Raw genomic sequence first — 10,827 nt, forward strand, 5'->3', positions numbered from 1 at the left:
AGTGAATCAGTGAGTGAGAGGTTAAGTAAACGTAAAGGCCTAGGGCATTACTGTGCATCACTGTAGACTTTATACTGTACACGTATGCTGCACTAAATTTATTTTAAAAATTAATTCAATAATAAATTAACCTTAGTCCATTGTAATATATTTACTTCATAAAACGTTTAATTTTTTAACTTCTTGAGTCTTTTGCAATAGCAGCTTCGAACAAATTATAAATCTGTACAAATATTTCCTTCATATATTTATTCTACAAGACTTTCTCTATTTTGAATTTTATGTATGCCTTTATTTTTAAACATTTCTGTTAAAAACTAAGACATAAACATATATATTAGCTATGGCTTATACAGGATCATCAAGATGTCACTAGATGAAAGGAAATTTTCAGCTCCATCTTAATCTTATTGGATCACTGATGTATATTTGATTCATCCTTGAGCAAAATGTCATTCTGTAGTATGTGACTGTATTTTTGTGTAATACTAGAAAGCTGTAAGTACCATACTCGCACTATAATTCTATAATGAAATCATAACATCATGTATAAAAAACCATTTAAATAAAATAAAGTATGAACAAGACAATAAGTGTGTTTATTGAATAATAAGTCTTAATGTTTTAGCCTTAATTAAAGTAGAAATCACTGTATATCAAATAGAATTGAAAATTAAAAATTTAGATTCTTGTTCTTATTATCTGTATTTCAACCACTCCTTAACTACATGTAGTTAGTGTAAAAAGTATTGGATAAGATAATGTTATAGGTCTCTTGAACATTCCTTAGCTGAAATAGGTAATGACATACATACCTTTACATTTTAAGTAATAAATGCAAATACAATATTGTAATTTTCAAGTGAAGCTACATCAAAAATTCTTCTTCAAAATAACTGCTATCTAAATATCTAAAGGCTATAACTTCTCTAGGCTAAGAAAGCCTGGTACCTTTATAAATTTTTTAGATGGCAGATTTGAAATGATTTATGTTATCATTTTTGTAAGCCAGAAATAGTGGCACACAGGGCATATAAATTTTCATAGAGTGAATATAGTTATGATGAAGGGTGACAAAGGTCTAGAACAAGGTATTTTTTAAGAAGAACAGGCCGAATCAGAGTGTTACAGCCAATGTAACATGCAGATTGATACTTGTGAGGGCTAAAGAACAGTAATTGGAGGGAGAATTAATTGAATTGCGTGACAAACTGTGAAAAGAGCATACAGGTATGTCTGTAACCCAGGATCAAAACTCAGGTGTTCTCAAAAGTGTTGTAACTTACTTATAGTTCTATGATAAAATTTAGCTTATAGTATGCATTTCTGTTCAGTACTCTAGCAAGACGATTTAATCTAACAATGTCAACTCCAATTCTGAAACTTAAAAAAGAAATCATATCAGAATTTATAAGTGTATTGTTGTAGCATAAATGTTTAGTCCATTCAGGATTACTCTTTCTCTTTCCTCCTTCTAATTCTAGTTTTTCAGCTTACCACATTTCTTAAGATATTATATGAAGTTGTCATTGTTTTCCCTTTGATGTACTGATATCTTTGGGGTATTGGTCTCTATAATTCTTTCACCTAGACTAGGGGACAACTAATCCCACTTCGGCCTCTGGTTACTGCACAGCTCCCTCGCCTGAAACATGGAACACCTTGGGAAGTTCAGTCAATTTCAAAACAAAATTTGGAAATGGGTATGATAAATGTGGAATATGGAATTATTAAATCAGCTCCAATCTTAGAAAAAAGTTTAGGCATCCCCAAAGACATTGCAAGTTTGCTTTCATACTGCTAAAATAAAGGAAATACCCAATAAAGTGATTTGTAGAATTATTTTTTGTTTTTACAACACAAAAAAGTTATACTTACACTATACCATAATCTATAAAGTGTGCATAGCCTTATGTCTAAAAACCGTACATAACATAATTAAAAACAGTAATGGCAATCTGAGCCTTCATTGAGACCTGACTTTTGTGCTGGTGGTGGATTTTGCTTTAATGTTGATGGCTACTGACTTATCTGGGTGGTTGGACACTGAAGGTTGGGCTGATTGTGGCAATTTCTTACAAAAAAAAAAAGGCAAAAATGAAATCTGCAGCATTTTATCCATAATAGAAATGTTTTTGAAACTTGAGTCCATCCTCACAAATCCTGCTACTGCTTTATTAACTTTATTAACTATACGCTAAATTCTTTGTTGATATTTTAATAATGTTCACAGGATATGCACCAGCAGTAGGTTCTACTACGAGAAAACAATTTCATTAACTCTTCATCCATTCAAGTTTGAGACTGCAGCAACTCAGTCACACCTTCGGGTTCCACTTCTAATTGTAATTATTTACTATTTCCACCACATTTGTAGTGACTTCCTCCACTTAAGTTCCAAATCTCCCCAAAGTCATCCATGAATGCTGAAAGTTAGGTTTCAGATGCTGAATAGCCAAATTGTGAATGCAAAGGAATGATGTTGACCTCCCCCTATAAGGCATATATGTTCTTAACGACATCTAGAATGGTGAATTATTTTCCAGAAGGTCTTCAGTTTACTTTTTCTGGATCTCTTAAACAATAAGACTTGAAAATCTCCCCTTTATCCCTGCCTACAGAATGAATGTGTGTTAGCAGGCATGAAGACAGCACTAATCTCCTTGCACATCTCCATCAGAGGTCTTGAGTGATTAGGTGTATTGTCAATCGGCAGTAATATTTTGAAAGTTATCTTTCAGTAGGTCTCAATAGTGGTCACAAAATATTTAGTAAACCAAGCTGTAAACAGAGGGATTATCATCCAGGTGTTGCTGTTCCCATTTATAAAGAACAGAAAGAGTAAATTTAGCATAATTCTTAAGGGCGCTGGGATATTGAGAATGGTAAACAAACATTGGTTTCAGCTTCATATCACCGGCTGCATTAACCCCTAACACAAAAGTCAGCCTGATCCTGCAAGCTTCAATGCCAGGCATTGAGTTCTCTCGAGACATACATGTAGAAGGTTGTTTTGTTTACATTGAACATTTATTGTTTTTTGTAACTGCCTTCATCCGTTATCTTGGCGAGATCTTCTGTATAACTTGCAGCTTCCACGTTAGTACTTGGCTGCTTCACTTTGAACTTTCATAGAGAAAGCCTCTTTCCTTAAACTGCATGAACTACCTTCTGTTAGCTCACATCTTTTTTTCTTCAAATTTCTCATTTCTTTCAGCCTTTATAGAACAAAAAGGAGGTTAAAACCTTGCTTTGAATAAGGCTTTGACTTAAGGGATTATTGTGACATTTTTGATCCTTAATCCAGACCACTTAAATTTTCTGCATATCAGCAATGAAACTATTTGGTTTCCTTTTCATTTATGTGTTCCTGGAGTAGCAATTTTAATTTCCTTGAAGTAATTTTTCTTTGCATTCACAATTTGGCTATTCAGCATCAGAAACCTAGCTTTCAGCCTATCTCAGCTTTTGATGTTTTTTTTAAAAAAAAAAAAAAATCTTCCTTACTAAGATTAATCATATCGGGCTTTTGATTTAAAGTCAGAGGAGTCTGACTCTTCCTTTCAATCTGAATACCTAGGATTCAAGGTATTCAAGGCCTAGTATTCAAGGCCACTGTAGGGTTATTAATTGGCATAATTTCAATACTGTTATGTCTCAGAGAATGTAAATCCCCAAGGAGAGGAAAAGAGACTGAGGCATGGCTGGTCTGTGGAGCAATCAGACCTCACACTACAGTGATTGAGTTCATAGTCTTCTATGCATGGAACTCACGGCTCCCTAAAACAATTGTAATAGCAAGATTAAAGATCACTGATAACAAATCACCATAACAGATATGACAATAAAAATTCTTGAAATACTGTGACACTTACCAATGTAACACAGAGACAGGGAGTGAGCATGTGCTGTTGGAAACATGGTGCAAACAGACTTGCTTTACACAGGATGCAACAAAGCCTTCAATTCCTAAGAAATGCTGTATCTTGGAAGCAGAGTAAAGTGGAACACAGTAAAACACAGTAGGGCTGGAAAGTGCTACAATGTAGTTTACGTAATAGACTTTGGGCCCTTACTTAATTGGCCTTACTAGCTCCCTCTCTCAAATAGAATTGAATTTCTGAGTAATGCCACAGTGGAAAAAGTTAAGATTAAGTTAAGATGAGCAGCTTCCATAAAGCTTCTGTAACACTTCTGTCAGTCCATGTTTGATCATTGTGTAGGGTTGGAAAACATAATGTCAATTATTAGACTGAAGATGACAATAGAAAAGATTAGTAAGTACACCATTATTATGATAATAATTATCACTATTACTACCAATAGCAGTAGCAATCATGATAATAAATTTGTTATTGTTGTGCTGCCTTGTTGTAGAAAAAAAGTAGGTAAACAGAGCACATATAAATAATATTTTATAATTTTACAGTGTAAACAGAATATATGGAAATACAACGGGCTAAAAGAAATAAATTAAAGAACTTAGAAGTAATTCTAAAGTATGTAAATTCATGTCTTATAAGAAACTCCTAATGTAGAAGTATTTTGATTATACAATGAGCGTTTAAAACATTGTTTTCTATGATTGATTTATATTAAAGAAAATAAAATTTTTAAAAATCTAGCTGAAATTAGAAAAGCATATCAAAATGCAGGTCTTTTCTTCTGAGGAAAATTATAAATCTATGCATTTTTTTTTTTGAGTAAAAAGAAGTGTCAGACTAAGAAAGCTTATAGAATAGGCAGCACTTGGTACAGAGTAAGTCTAAATATTTTATGAATAAATTACTGAGTAGAAGGATTTATTAACCCTCTCCACTCCATAAAATCTATAATTATTAAATTAAAAATATGTAATGCTTTTATTGAATAGCTTAAAAAGACCTTGATTATAAAATTAAAATAATTATTTAGAAACAATTTTACATATTTATTTGGAATTACTAGAGTATGGACAACTTATTTAAGTGAGGATTTATGAAACTATGAATAAAATTATTTTTCAAGGAGGGTCATTCATATAGTTTAATTCTAATAGATAATATTTATTTTCTGTCTTTTATTTATTTATTTTTGCAGTTTTTGACCAGGGCTGGGTTTGAAATCACCATCTCTGGCATATGGGACCAGCACCCTACTCCTTTGAGCCACAAGCGCCACCCAATAATATTTATTTTCTAAATGAAAGTCCTTCACTAAGGTAAATAATCCATTTTGTTGGTAGTAGTTAATATTACTTTATCAACATTTTGCATACTCTCAGAAAAGTTACTCTGAGTTCCAAATTTTTTGACAGTAGAAAATATGTTATATCACCACATATGCACACGAAAGTCACTCCCACACATCCTTGGCCTATTTTTTAAATATTTTAATTATTTTCCTGAAGTTTGATCTAAATATATAGTAAAATAAAATCTCTTGCTGTGCTATGACAAATGTATAGGATATTTAGATTGGCTTTAACAGACTGCACTTTAAAAGGGAATCAAGCTGGGAATGGTGCCTCACACCTGTAATCCTAAAACTTTGGGAGGCCAAGGTGGGTGGATTGCATGAACTCAGGACTTGGAGACCAGCCTCAGCAAGAGAGAGATCCTATCTCTAAAAATAGCCAGGCTTCGTGATGGGATTCTGTAGTCCCAGCTACTCGGGAGGCTGAGACCAGACAATCACTTGAGCCTAGGAGTTTGAGGTTGCTGTGAGCCACGATGCCATGGCACTGTACCGAGGGCACCAGAGTGAGATTCTTTCTCAAAAATAAGTAAATAAATAAAAGAGGAATCAAGCAAAGAGCAATTTCTTCGATTATAGGGATCAGCATAGAGGGAAGATCTTTTCATCATGTCTCTGGTTTTCAGTGGGATATTAGAAAGGTCAAAATAATATTTTGAGTTTACTTGGCATTATCCAGGTGAGGGGAGGGAAATGTAGAGAATTCAGGAAGAACACATTGATTGAATGACTTTCCGGAGATTTTTGTTGTAAATATTATAGAATAAAGCTACTTTGTATAGAGACCAAACTTCCCACAAGCTGGTATCACCATCATTTTTAGCTGTATACTTACACCATAGCTAGTACTTCAAAATCAGCTTGGCCTTTAACCTGCATTTACTTTCACTAATACAATAAACAGACTACACAATAAACCAGAAAGTCTGCTTCCCTGATCCTTTTAGCATGAAATTAAATGCTGTTCAACAACAATGATGTGACCTCTCTGGCCACTTTCTCGCAAAAGAAAAATATTCTTCCTTGTCCCTATATTGACTTTTTATCAACTGTTAAAATCATTTATTCGAATTTGATAATTTCAACCTTATTTTTTGTACTATAATATATAATGATAATGTGGGGAAATCTTTTCAGGACAACACACTGGAGAGACAAGGCACAACAGATGGTGTAAATTAATAATAGGACTTGTAAGTTAATACTAGGACAAGTATAAATGGGATAGTAGTGAGATGAAAAAGGAAAAGCTTATCTCTCTTCCATTAAATCATAATGCCTATTTCACAAGGTAGTAGAGTAATCCTGTATTTAATATTATATAGTGTGTTTCATATAATATGATTTTCCACATTAAATAATAACAATTATATCTGTAATACAATAGGCATCTCATTTAACTATCAATCATTGGTATTATGATGACAATTGTAAATTGCTGGCATTTAAGAACATTCATAATATTAATAACATTTGTAAATTATTGATGTGGGCTTAGTGGGTACATAGCAGAAAATCCAGAGTAAGTTATACCCCAACTGACTGTTAATAACTTTACTGTCATGGATTATTATTTGTGGATACTGCACAAAGTAGCTCACCGCTTTAAAAATGAGCTATATGCAAATTCAACAGAATAATATATAGTTTTAAATGTATAATTTAATAGAAATAGACTTCTTCTTTATTATTATTATTGTTATGGTGAAACATTGTGTATTTTTTATGCTTTTTTTTTCTTTTTTTTATTAAATCATAGCTGTGTACATTAATGCAGTCATGGGGTACAACGTGCTGGTTTTATATACAATTTGAAATATTTCCATCAACTTAACATTGTGCATTATTAACGTTCCACAATACAATGAACCTTGATATTCTAAAGGTTAAGGATAATACAATAGCTATTCCTTTTGATCCTTCATCCTTTTTAACCTATATGAAATTATGAAGAGTGATATTTATCAAACAAAAATAAACAATTTCCTTTCCAAGAACATGTTTCTTGGTGTTACATACAAAAGATGACATTTTTGTTACTGTACACCAGTATATATGTGGGGACTTTCAAGTAGCACATAGGCAGAGAGTTTGTGACAGAGGTATGCCAATTAAGGTTTGTTGATTTATTTCCAAGCTAGGGAAATTATGATTCTGGTATCTTAACAAAATGGATTTAGAGTAATACAATTACAAGCTCTGAAAGTCAAAGATCGTGCTGATAAATCAGATTTAGAAAATAGATGAAATTTAGGCACCTCAGTAGAGCAGGAAGGAATAATAGCATAATAGGAGCTGTGTACTTCCTGTATTGCACTGGGGAAAATGTTCTCTATTCTCCTGTCAAGATCAGAGTATTGGGTCCAGTAGAATGTATCTTCTCTTTACTTACACCAGAAGAGTGAGATAAGGCACCATGGAAAGTATCCAAGGAACTTTTAGTCTTCCATGGAGGGAAAACAGGCAACTTGATTCAATAATCCTCCAAAACTATATCAATGTTGTTTTTCTCAAAATAAATTTATGCTGTTGATGAAAATGTGAAAATAATTTTTCAGTTAAAAATGATGGCATAAAAGTAAGCTGGCTTCACTCTTCTCTAGAGAAGACCAAAAACAATATACAGTACACCAAGATTAACACCAGCAATATCTTAGAAGCCAAATACAAGGAAGAGATATTCCGAGGGTCACAGAGAAGTGAAAAAGCCTTCAGCAGGTGGTAAAAAGTCCATCATCTGTTATGCCACTTCCCCGTTTCTGCCTTGAAACAAATGCATGTAAAATTTTCCCTTGTCTCACTATTTCTATACTGGAAAACAAGGGATATTGAGGTGGACAACCAGACTCTCCAGTATTGTGGGTTCCTGGCAACAGACTTGTTCCTACCTAAATGCAATAAAACATCAGGAGGGCTAAATGGGAGACATGTCTAAAGGACAGCCAGAGAAAAAAATAGAGGCAGAACTACCATTCCTTGCCTTAGACCCTCTGTTCTATAAGTTGGCCAAAAAAGACACCAGTCACAATGACTATTCAGCAATATCATGCTACATAGGGTTTTATTCAAAAATCTCCTGGCAAAAACATCTAGACATTCTTCCCACACTACCAAGATACTCTTGGTATCTTGAACTTCTGCCATCAGGATTCTTTATCAGAATAAGAAAAAGTAGGGCTTAAAAATGCCATCTGCTACTCAAAAGGAGACAATGATCTATTGAAAAAGAAGTTAGAAAATCTATTGAAAAATTATAAACCAACTCTGTGAAAGTGTCTAGAAAACAAAACAAAACAAACTAAAGGTAAAATACTGGAATAAATAGCCAGCCCTTAAAAGTAAAAACATGGACATACTTCCACAAGAAACAATAACAAACAGGAAATCATGAATTTCCAAAACAAATAAAGCAAAGTACCAGTAACTGACTCTAATGGGACTAAGATTTGTGAACTCCCTGACAGAGAATTCAAAATAGCAGTTTTACTTTTAAGTCTTTTCTCCATCTTCAGTTAAATTTTGTAAATATGAGAGATAGAGCTCCTATTTTACTCTTCTTCATGTTGCTATCCAATTTTCCAGCACTATTTAGTGAATAAGTCTTCTTTATCCCACTGTATTTTGTTGTCTACTTTGTCAGAAATAAGTTCGCTATAGATGGTTTTATATCTGAGTGTTCTTTTGTTTTTCATTGGTCTATACCTATATTTTTGTACCAATACCATGCAGTTTTTGGTTATGATAGCCCTTAAAGTATAGTTTGAAGTCTGGTAACAGGATTACTCCAGATTTATTCTTTTTTTATAAGATTGTTATGGCTGATCAAGCTGTCTACTAGTTCCAAACAAAGTGTAGAATTATTTTACCTACATCTGTGAAATATGATGTTGGTACTTTTGTGTAGATTACAATGAATCTATAAATCACTTAGATAGTATGGACATTTTAACAATGTTGATTCTATTGACCCATGAGCTTGATGTTTTTCCATTTGTTTGTATCCTCTGTGATTACTTTCCTTTGTGTTTTGCATAGTTCTCCTTGTAGAGACCTCATACTTCCTTGGTTAAGTATATTCCTGGGTCATTTATTTTCTTTGCAGCTATTATGAATGGCACTGAGCCTTTAATTTGACTTTCAACTTAACCGTTATTTGTACATAGAAATGCTTCTAATTGGTGTACAATTGATTTTGAAACCTAAGACATTGCTGAATTTACTTAACACCAGGAGTCTCTTGATGGAGTCTTTAGGGGGGTACAAGTTTATGTCATGCACAAAGAGAAACAGTTTGACTTCCTCTTTCCCAATTTAGATAGCCTTTATTTTGTTCTCTTGCCTGAATGCTCTAGCTAGAACTTCCAGCACTGTCAAATCCAAGTGGTGACAATGGGCATTCTTTTCTTATTCCAGTTGCTGGGGGGAATGTTTTCAACTTTTCCCCAAATAAGGAATATCCAGGGAAAAACTATTGTAAATATCAACCTAGGAAAAGAATTTAAGAATAAGACCCTATGGTAATCATGGCAACAACGAAAATAAATAAATGAGATTTGATTAAACTAGAGCTTCCACATGTTAAGGAAACAATCAACAGAGCAAATACAAAAACTGTAGAATGAGAGAAAATATTCACAAGCTATACATCTGGTAAAGAGATAATAATGAGAATCTGAAATGAACTCAAGCAAGTCAGCAATTTGAATAGTCCCATTAAAAATGTGCAAAGTACATGAACAGAAGTTTTCTAAAGAAGATAGACTTATGGTCAATAAAGGTATGAATAAAATGTCAATGTCACTAATCATCAGAGAAATGCAAATTAAAGTCACTATGACATGCCAAATTACCCTTGTTAGAATGGCTTGCATGGATGCAAAGAGAAAGAAACACTTTTATACACTGTTACTGAGACTGAAGATTAATACCATACCCCTGGAAAAGAGTATGGAGATTCCTCAAAGAACTAAAAATATACCTACTATTCAATCCATCAATCCCACTAAAGGTTATTGATCGAAAGGAGAAGAAGGAATTTTAGCAAAAAGACTCCTGCACATCAATGTTCACTGCAGCACAATCTATAACTGCAAAGATGTGAAATTAATCCAAGTACCCATCAATTCATAAGTGGCTTAATAAAATGTGCTAGATATATGCCATGGAATCCATAAAAAAGCATTAATTAATAACCTTTGCAAAAAACTTGGATGGAAATGGAGATTATTTTCTTAAGTGAAGTATCTCAAGAACAGAAAAACACCACATATACACAATAAATTGGAACAAACTAATGAGCACACATGTGCACAGCAGGATGTAAAACTTAGTAGAAATCAAATATGGGGGAGGGGGACAGGAAAAAACCAGATAATGGGTATAATGGACACTATTTGGGGTAATGACCATACCAATCATCATGATTCAGACATTATAAAAGAAATCCAAGTAACCAAACACACTTGTACCTCTGTAATACTTTAAAATAAAAGAAAAGTGTTCCAGAAATTTAAAAATTGATGTAGATTTCTGAAAAAGAAATACAAATAACAACAACAAAGGGAAACCTACTCTCTTAAAGATGATCAAAGA

This window comes from Otolemur garnettii, unplaced genomic scaffold (genome assembly GCF_000181295.1).
Source record: "Otolemur garnettii isolate 467f Iridium unplaced genomic scaffold, OtoGar3 scaffold00085, whole genome shotgun sequence".
Classification (NCBI taxonomy): domain Eukaryota; kingdom Metazoa; phylum Chordata; class Mammalia; order Primates; family Galagidae; genus Otolemur; species Otolemur garnettii.